The following is an 11,181-nucleotide window of genomic DNA, read 5'->3' on the forward strand; positions in this document are numbered from 1 at the left end:
TACCTGGCTCCTAGACCTTACCTGGCCCAGATTCAACATTTGCGGGTATTTGGGGAGTGAGTTTGCAGAAAGGAGATTCAATCTGCCTCTCTGTCTCTTTTTCTCTCTATGTGTCTCACTGTCTCACTGATTTAAAGTTGACTCAGTGTAGTGGGACCAGCAGACAAGTAAATGTTGTGACCCACCTACAGCTGTAGGGGGAATACCTTTGGGTGTTCGGCTAACTGGGGGATAACGTGCAAAAGAAAATTGCCCAAATGAGGATAGAATTCAAAAAAGAAAATATGGCTACACATTTAGGTTATGCTAGCAAAGAAATAGCATTTGACTTAAACAAACCCAAACCCAAAACTTCAACTTAGAAAATATTTATGGAGTTTCCAGTGTATACTTAGATTATGATAAGCATCACTAGGAATCAAAATTCTGAGAAACTAAAAAGCTTGACAAAGAATTTAAAATTTTATAGATAAATTCTAATGAACCACAAATAGTATAATATTGTGGTCAAATATTCAAGATTAATGACAAACAAATGCTAACTTGAGGATTGCCAAATGAGACAGAAATTTATGATCCTAGAAAATAAACATTCTCAGAATTCTGGGCATACAATGTAGAATGTAGGTTCAAGTGATCAGAAAAAATCAGTAGGATGTTGGTTCTTAGAGTTGCTTAACTCTATTAAGCAAGGGCTTTGTTCCAAATCATCATCCTAATTTACTTGCTGTAGCTAAGATACCACTGTGTGGTGGGGGGAGATGCATGCAGTAGGCATCTTCTGTGAAAATAACAGCTGGGCCTGATAATCCCCTAGTTTGAGGGTTATGATTTAGTAGTATCCACAGTCTCAGAGTACTAACATAAGCATTGCAGATTTCACTTTGTTATGAACAGGTACAGAATGAATTTATTATTTATATGTTATATTTATATTTAATATGTTATATTATTTAATGTTATATTTAACATTGTAGAAAATGGTGAAGGAAATTTCCCCCTCTTTCAGTTCTCTTAAGCAATTGCCCTACTACTTGACTGTATATAAACTGAAATCCTAATAAAATAATTCATCTCTGTGTTTAAGGTTACTCCAAATTATTGTTTAACTTGAATCTTATTACTGAATTGAAATTGGGAGCTGCTGAGACAAACAGGTGATCCAATATGAGGATGCTGGTGCCACAGGCTTAACTTACTGAGCTGCAATGCAGGCCTATTTCCTGGATTCTGATAGAATGTCAATGCTAACGTATGTACCATGACAGGAAGACAAACAAACTTTTAGACTTGTAGGAAGGATGCTCCCTGACTTACCCTTATCAGAAATCATTGAGTTCACTTTTGAATGATGGGTAGGCAAGGCTATAAATTCCAGTAGAAGATTCATAGAGAAAGGAAGGCAGGAGAACACAATGGAATGGGATCTGGATGTAACCAGAAAATCTGGCTCAGGGAGTCCTTCACTGTGCAGAAGAGACAGGAAGATTCACATATCTCCAGACAAAGGACTCAGATGGGAAAGTGAGGGGGTGGGAAAAAGTCAATAGAATCTTCGGATCTCAACCTGGTCAGATCCCAGCAGCCAGGTAAGAATCTGTGAAGCAACAGTGGGATAAAAACTGATTTTCTTGACAGGTAGATTTTGCAAATTGAAGACAAGTTGTCATGTAACTTTTTAGAAAAATGTATTATAGCAACATACCAGTTGAGACTGCAAAGAATCATAACCTCCATGAACACTTTTGTTACAGGAAATAACTCTCTTTTGGATTTATCTTCGTATACTCTGAGAGTGAGGAAAAGGTAGAATTTGGCCTGAGACATCACTTTCTTCACATTTACTGTCCCAGAAGATACTTGCCTGGGCAGCAACTGCAAATCAGGATGCCTACTCCTTGCCAGGCACTGGGTGAAGAACTGTATGTACTTTTTCACTTAATCTTCACAGCAATTTATTATTACCTGTGTTTCATATCTTATAAGCAGTGGCTTCAAGAATATGAGTGAACTACTCAAGGTCACATATGCTGAGTAAATGACGAAATCTGGAGTGAACCCAGGACTGTTTTCAAAACTCAATACCTTAAAAATAGATGCTATCAATTCATGAAGTGACCAGAAAGCTAATTCTCACTTTTAAACTCTGTGGAGTGGTTCTTTCTTGCTCATGAAGGATGAACGTGACCTGTTTCATAGTTTATTCTTGCCACATTCTGTTTTTTTTAAAAAGTCTAGTCCAAGAATTACATGCCTCCACTCCCACTACAGGCTTCTTCAGGACTGGAAAGATGTAATGAGAGGGGAAGGTTGGCTTCATCCTTGATGCCGTTCTTTGTGGCTTATGCCCCTACAAGTCAGGTGTAAGGTGAGCAATGTTGCAGGTTAGATGTTCCTGGGAACACACTTGGAAATGGAGATAAATATGCAAGAAATGCTGAACAAGGCCTGAAGAGGGGCTGAGGCAGAGGAAGAGGTTGAGCAATCCCAATAAAGCCTCTCCTAGATGATATCATGGAAATCTCAGACTGGCTGGTCATTCAGAGTTGTCCTGAGTTGCAGTGAGGTGCCGAGAATTCCTCTGGAAACCATTCTGGTCAGTCACTGAAGGGGCTGCTCCCCTAGAAGGAGCCGTGATGGCGAACAAGGAGTTCTTCAGGTGAAGCAATCCCCAAAGAAAGCTGAAAGACCAGAACCTCTTTCTGCATCACTCCTAAAAGCTGGGAACTCATCCTCTTTTCCCAGAGGAGCGACCTTTAGTGTTCACCACAGCATCTGCCACATGGAAGAGGATATGAGGGAAGAAAAAGAATTTTTTGGACCACATGGTTTTCCGGCCTGATACCCTTATCGTGCAGCACAGATCAAAGGCCCATTTTTTCCCTTTCAGGGGGTTCTTTCAAGACCCTTTGGAGATCTTGCCATCAATAAGCTTTTTTCTCCTGCAGATCTCCTCATGTTAGTGGTGTCTCTGGGTAGTAGATGGACAGAGATAGCTTCCTTCCCCTGTCAAATCCTTCCCATGAGATCTCTTTTTTTAAAAAGATTTATTTATTTTTATTGGAAAGGCTGATATACAGAGAGGAGGAGAAAGAGAGAGGAAGATCTTCCGTCTGATGGTTCACTCCCCAAGTGGCCACAACACCTGGAGCTGAGCCAATCCAAAGCCAGGAGCCAGGAGCTCTTCTTCCCAGGTCTCCCACAAGGGTGACTGCTTTCCCAGGCCACAAACAGAGAGTTGGATGGAAAGCAGGGCTGCCAGAATCAGAACCAGTGCCCATATGGGCTGCAGACACATGCAAGGCGAGGACTTTAACCACTATGCTGTCACACCGGGCCCCCCATGAGAGCTCTTTAATCTTTTAGTTATTTTCTGCCTTTTCCAGATATAACTTGGAAGTAGATTATAGGCCATTAATGGGAGAACTAGTTTGGAAATAGATGATGACAAGAGCAATGTAAAACTGATAAACACTTGACATCTATCATGTTATTATGTAATGAGGCCCTTATTGACATTCTAACTCCAAAACTGTGACCTTTCAATGCAACCTTATGAATCCATCACTCACACTTATCTGCCCACACTGAACATCCTATGTGCTTCTAGAACATGGGGAAGTGTTGACAGAACAGACATAGCATACAATGTGTCCTTCCTCATCTGAGACCCATGAGGTGGGGGAAAAAGAAGAACGGAGAGAGGAAGAGAGAGAGGAAGGAAGGCTAGTAGCCAAGAATATATACATAGCGGCAAAGGAAATTTTACTCCCAACAGGCAGATTTCCCCGAGTGCTATCCTTGGCAAGGCCGATGTTAAATGCCATGACCAATAGATGCTTGCCAAAATAGTAGCTGATAGGACATGACCCAGATGCCCCATGCTGAATATTTTCATCTGTACCATGCTACCACTTATTAGATTTAGACTGGATTCCAGCTGTCAAAAACTTCCCAGATTTGCTTATCTACTTTAAGCACATGTCTGACAAAAGTCCATAAAACATCATCATCCAGACAGTGACTGGCCTTGTACACTGGCTTTGGGGATGCGTCTGCAATATATATTTTATTCATCCCAAATGGTTTCACATCTTTGCCTTATTAACTCAAGGCAGGAAGAAAACTTACCAGTATCTATTTTTAATAACAAACCACATCTTAACTATTCCAATACTTTATTTACAGCTTGACAAAATGAGGAGCTAGGACTTCGTGTATGTCACAAAAATGGGGACAACATCTACTTATTCTATAAGTCATATTACTTCCTCCTTCAGTGTCTCCTCTTGCAATGTAGCTGGTGGTTTCCCCATTTTTTCTTTTAAATACACAAGAAAAATGTGGCAGCTTTTTCCCATTTTGAAACACCTAGGAGAAGCTCCTTAGGAAAGAAGAGGTTTATGAAAACTCAGTCTTTGAGAATCACAGTCCAGTTAGATGGCCCTATAAATCTAGCATCTGACAAGAGTGGTAGATAATAGAAAGCATGCAAAAGAAAGATCACATGCTGATCTAGGAGGGAGGCACGGAGGAGAAGAAGAGAGATAGTGTGAGAGATAGAGAGATAGAGAAAGAGGAGAAAAGGGAAGGAGACTCTTCACTGACCCCATCCCACTGAGAATTCCATGTAACAAAAATACAAGCCTGAATAGGGGAACCCATTTCCATCTTATTGTGGTTTTGATCTCATCCAAGGAGGTGCTCATTGACTTGACTAAAGTTGCCGTTAGCTGTGTTAGCCTTGGTTACAATGTACAAATATTTTTTTGTTGTTGTTAGTCATTTATTCCCTTACCATCAGAAAATAACAAACTAATGGAAAGATGAAGAGGATATGCATAACCATCTTGGATAAACATACGTGTAGGTTAAGAAACAATTTGACAGTTTACAATTACCAAATACTCTCAGTTCTCAAAAAATAAGACCAAAGGGCAAATACAATCGTAAGTAGTGATCACACCTAAGAATTCACAGAAAAGCAGATTCTACCTTCTGTCTACTCCTCCAGGATGGTACAGAAGCAGAGGAAACCTCTATGGGGCTCTAAGGCTGGTTCCTGGAACTTAGATTAGAATGTTTTAGCCTTTGGGCATCCATTCATTGGTTTATTTGTGAGATAATTGTTTTATAAACAAGATGCTTTATCCAGGATCCTGATAACATCACCTAGTTTAAAATTCTGGAAAGCATTGCCAAAGAAAAGTTTGGGAATTTCTCCTCTGGCTCTATCTCAGGGTACTTCACTTATTATTATATTTCTTCAAAGTTTGAACCTACCAGAAGAGAAAGAACAACAATCACCTTTTGTGTTCTACCAAAGGAAGGAATTTTTGCTTTCATGTAGTGCAATGAATTCTGAATTGAGAATATGCTCTGTAAACTCTAGAGAAACGAGAAATTATATTCCATGCTTACAGAGGTGGCAGCAGAAGATACAGGTTTATGAACTCTGTTATCTCAGAGTGTGATCAAACAGCGAGTGCTAGCCCCATTCTCAGAAGACACTAAGTTCCTCACTCATTTTATACTTCCAAGGCATTGTGCTTTCTTCTTTACCGGCACCACTCCTTTTCACTCAAGAGATAAACAGGTACTGGCAGAGTGTTAGTGCTGTTTATGGTCTACTCTACACTTTGTGTGCAGAAGAGCTGAGTAACAGGAGAAAACATTTATCATGAGCGCTCATAAATTAAAACCAACGGAGGTGAAAATTCTCAGCTGATAGAGATGGTAGAGCCAGCAGCATTTTGATTTTCACATGCCGCATAAATCATAACTCAATGCAAAGATGTGTTACTGCTGTACTCCTATATGGTACTCCCCATAGACAGTAAAATATAAAGAAAGAGGAAGAAGAGATGAAATGGTGATGGGATTTTAAGTGTGATATCCTATGATACACCTTGTTCCATTGGCCAAAAGGTGTCTTAAATTCTGCTTCTGTTTCCTATTAATAGCTCAGGGGATGAAGATGGTTGTCTGAGGGTAAACCAAGATGAAAACAAAGATAAGATTATGTGCCGGAATAAGCTCATCATGATGCCCATTCTCCCTCTTTGTGTCTCGCCTTCACCACAACCTCCCAATACACTTTTTTTTATATTATTAGAACCACCTGGAAATCAGTGGACTTCACCTCAAGACTTTCATTATCTTTTTGAAGTCTAACCGCTTAAAATAATTTTTCTCTTGGTATATGAATCATTTTCTTTTATTCACTTTTGTCTGTCTTCTCAGACCTTTGGGTATAGCAATCTGAACTCTACCAGCAGGCCATCAGAGAAATAAAAAGAGGAAATTATTTTAAGTTTCAGGAAAAGCCCTCTAGTAAAAGATACTTCAAAAGGAATCCCCTACATTTTATTACTTCCATCCCAAAGTTTCCCTGGGGCTACAACTGACACCTGAGACATTTGCTATGATTTACCAAGGAAAGGCTATATGAAGCATCCAATTCGGTGCCTTGCTAAGAAAGCACTGAACCACATGTGAATATGGGCAACGTGATGCCAGCTTTCAGTGGCTGCACTTATTTTTAGAGTCACTGATAATGTTATGGTCTATTTGGGTAGGAAATACATGTTCAATATACAGCACTTACTAATTATAATAACAACATAGTACATAACTCATTTATCCTAGTTTGTAGCAATTTGCCAGGTCAGGACCTAGGCATGAAGAATATTAGAAGTTCTAACTATAAGGATAAATTTTATTTGTAAAATCTAATTCCTTTAGTTCGAGATCTAGGTTGGTCATCCCTTCCCTGAAATGCTGGAGAGCACAGGCGCTTCAGATTTCAGACTTTTTCACATTTTGCAATATTTTCATATACTTAGATCTCTCATGGGTAGGTTTACAAATCTAAATGCAAAATTCATTTGTTTCATGTACATCTATATGCACAGCCTAAAGTTAATTTTATGCATTTTATTTATTCTTATGCAATAATAAGGTTGAAAGGCAGAGACAGACAGGAAGAATGTTCCCATCTGTTGGTTCACTCCTTTGTTAGCTAGGAGCCCAGAACTCAATCTGGATCTCCCACATGGGTAGCAGTCACGTGCTGCCTTCCATAGTGCATATTAGTAGGACCTTGAGTTGGGAAGTAAGCCAGAGTTCAAATACAGGTACCCTGATCTGGAATATGAGCATTTCAAGTAGCATTTTAGCTACTATGCTAAATATGAGCCCATTCTGAACACTGTTAGTACATCTATAATTTGTCTGCGACACGAGGTCAGCTATGGGATATTCTGCTCTGGTATCATGTTGATGTCCCATAGAGTTTCAGGCTTTGGAGCATTTTAGACTTAGATGATCATAACAGGGACAGTCAATCTGTACAGACAGGGCCCTGCTGGAAGCAGGTGCCTAGAGCCTTCTAAGATCCAGTTTTGGACATTTCTCCACAACTCCTTACTCTATGACTTCAGGTTGATACTGATCACCAATCACGGGGATATTTACCTCATGGAAAACAGCGATGACAGCAAACTGCTACTTCTCTTCATTTCTCCCAGGGCCAATTACTAAAGATTCACCAGACATCCTACATATAGAAAAAAAGAAGAACTGAGTATGGCTCATTTTCCTACTTCATTATAATGCAACAGTCCTATTTCATCACAACAGTCAGCATGTTAGTTATGTGTCTTAAATATTTGCCCCTGATGAAAACAGACAAGAAAACAGATATTCTCTAGGATATTATCCTGTTGAAAAGGGTGTTAAATGGTTAGACCTTTGTTTGCTTGTCACTATGCAGAGAAATCAGTAAAAGGGAGGAGAAAACATAACGGCTGCAATCAGTGCTAGCAAACTTGGCCTCCTGATAGCTGACCTTGGGCATGACACAGTAAATTTGCCACCATACAAGGAGTTTGCTATTCCTTTACCTCGCATCACCACATTGCACATGAGCTCTATACTACTGGTCCCTTAATTTTTATCATTACTTTCTCCTTGAAAGTAAGCTTTACAAATTCATCCTGTCTCCTATTAGCTCACATCACATTGACAAACCTCAGCAGTGCTCTGCTTTCTTACATGAAAAGCTGAAGGCATTGCACCAGGCCCTGTACTTGTAAGTACACATAAGAATCTGGTCTGGGATCACCTCAGACAAAATTCCTTTTGGGATTTCCCCAATCAAACTGCCGGACTCAGAACCCCAACCATGAAGAGAAGTGCAGGTTCCATGGTCTGCCATGGAGTGTAAGTACCAGAGCCAAGCCTCCTCAGAGGCTGAGAGAGAGCAGTGGAGAGCATAACCAGGTGCACATGGAGGATGTGGCAGTCTATCAGAACCTACAGAGGATACCTGGCACCACAACAGAGGACAGAACAAATCAATCAACCATCCCAGCCATTTGTTGGCAATGAAAAACTAGGTAAACAGAGACTCTAAGGCAGACTATGTCAACCAGTGGATCCTGCAGCGACATCATCGGGCTTGGAGTGGCGAGACTGGCAGAAATTCATAACTACTGAATTATCAAAACCACTTGAGCAAGGCCCTCAGAGCATGCCTCACATTGGGGCCCTGGGATGGGTGGGAGGCTGTGTGGAGCTTCTCCCTTTATCTCCCCCTTTAACCCAGATACAGGGGGAAAATGTGGAAATAATAGTCTTACCCAATTTCCTGCAGACTTTGAACATCTGTGCCCTAATTAACTATGTAAAGATAGTCAACAATAAAGAAAAAATGAAAAAAATTAAAAAATTAAAAATGCTATGAAGATCAGAATCTGGAAATGGAATGGCAAACACAGAAACATCAGAAGTCACCAATGCTTTAACAATTATCAAAAGCAAAAGAGCAAATGAATGAGCTTGACTTCTTTTTAAAAAACATTGATTTTATTTTATTGGAAATTCAGATATATTTAGAGGAGGAGAGGCAGAAAAGAAGATCTTCTGTCCTTTGATTCACTCCCCAAGCAGCTGCAACAGCCAGAGCACATTGATCTAAAGCCAGCAGTCTGGAGCCTCTTCAGGGTCTCCCACGCAGGTGCAGAGTCCCAAGGCTTTGGGTCGTTCTCAACTGTTTTCCCAGGCCACAACCAGGGAGCTGGATGGGAAGTGGAGCTGCCGGGATTAGAACCGGCGCCCATATAGGATCCTGGCATATGCAAGATGAGGACTTTAGCCAATAAGCTACCATACCAGCCCTGAACTTGACTTCTAAGAGTGAGTGAGTGAGTAAGTAAGTAAATAAGTAAGTAAATAAATAAATAAATTGCCCTTGAAGGGACAGACAAGGAAATTTCAGGGCAAGTGAAGGTTTGGAGGTCACAGGAGATTAGCAATCCAGGTTTCTTTGGCCAGGAGGCAGATACCAGTATAGGTAAACAAAGCTACATCTGCACTTTGAAGCTGGGTAAGCTACTCCTCTCCCCTTAAGTCTTATGGGAAATAGATACATGGCTCCCAAAACACATCTCTGGCTCAGTTATCATTAGTCATGGTAGTGGGTAGTGTAGGACTTATGTTAAGTGCAAAAACAAGAGTTTTTGGTTGGTTGGTTTGTTTTCAAATTTTGTGGACACTCTAGGGTATCCACAAATAGTATTAATTTAATCATCTCCTTTTGGAGATGTTTTTCTATTTGTTATTAATTAGATTAAAATATACTAAGAACATGGGTTTAGAGGCGGGTTTCATTTACATAGAGTTTAAGAAAATTATTTTGCTATAGATCTTACAGCTAAAAATCTTCAGTTTTCAAAGGAGAGTTTTTCAAGTATTCAGTTTATTATAGTTAATTTGCAGAATGCTCTGAGCATTCTTCTTGACATGCATTTGGTTGTCTTTCAATGTCCACCTCTTTCCATTCCCCTTGTGGCCTTAGATCACTCACTCAAGCTTGCTCTCTGACCTTGCATGTTCTCTGAGTTGCTTTATCTACCTGCATCCACAAGAACCCTGGCAAGCAGACACCAAATCCTAACCCCACTTCCTCCACCACTTATTTCAAGACTGGCAAGCATAGATGAGTGTGTTGCAAAGACTGGTCAGCGCTTCGGAGTCAAATGGAGCTTGTTTAAACTCTGGCTCTCTCACTTGTTGGTTTTACTTCCACATATCATTTACCTGTCTAGATTTCAATTTCTTCATCTGCTTCATGGGGATAGGGCGGAGAGTGGCTACAGGATTAATTTGGATGATGGAGATAAAAGCTTTATCATTTCTTCACAAGTCCCACAGGTATGAGCATTTCTTCTAGAAGCTTCCTGGTAGACACCTCTCTGAGGCTGGCCCATTTTCTTTTCTCCTCACTATGGTCCTTTTGCAAGGAGTGTGGTATGAGCTAATAATGGGTCAGCAAAAAGAGAGGGCACATAAGATTTGAATCCAAAATATGTTCAAGTGTATATACTGTCACTTGTTCCCAGAGGCTCCTCTGCCTCAGAATTTGTTCTCCTCCTGTTCCCTAACTACCCTGCTCCCCAAATCCCTCCACATGTACACCTCAGGTTACTCCACCCAGCTCTGTTTCATCTTTAATGTTCTGCAAGGTTTAAAATACCTCTGCCATCTCTCCAAAGAAACTTCTGATCATCTCCAAATCTGTACATGTCCTATGACTGTCTCAACTACGGTGCAGGATCTTCAGACTCCTGGGTCAGCCTGGGGGATACATGTATCAGGAGAGGTAGACAAAGGACCCCGACTTGGTGTGGACTTGAAATGATCAACTGTCACGCAGTATCTGTTCTCCCTTGGAACTAACACCAATAATTTTTTAGAAAGACCTAGGGAGCTGGCCTTCAGTTCAATATAAAGGAGAGCTTTCTGTATTTGAAGATTTTTTTTTTTTTTTGAGGGAACGGTGAGTTCTCCATCACTAACATTATTCACACTAAGGCTGAGTGATAAGTGCTATATAGATTTAAACTGGCAGGAAGATTCAATAAGAAGATGTCATAATTATATCAGAATTTCATTTTACTTTACAAAAGTGATTATTAAAATACAGTCCAAAAAATGTTAGACAAACGTGAGATCGTCTGTCTCGCACACAATCCTTTTCATCTATCTTTAGCTCCCCTTTTGCAGATTGAATCAAGTTAGACCTTCCAATTTCACTTTCAAAAAGAACATTCCAGAACAATCAGGAAAAACTCAGAGATCAACTGCAGTTCTTCATTTAGTTAATCCTCTTTATCATGA

This window comes from Ochotona princeps, chromosome 10, assembly GCF_030435755.1.
Source record: "Ochotona princeps isolate mOchPri1 chromosome 10, mOchPri1.hap1, whole genome shotgun sequence".
NCBI lineage: Eukaryota > Metazoa > Chordata > Mammalia > Lagomorpha > Ochotonidae > Ochotona > Ochotona princeps.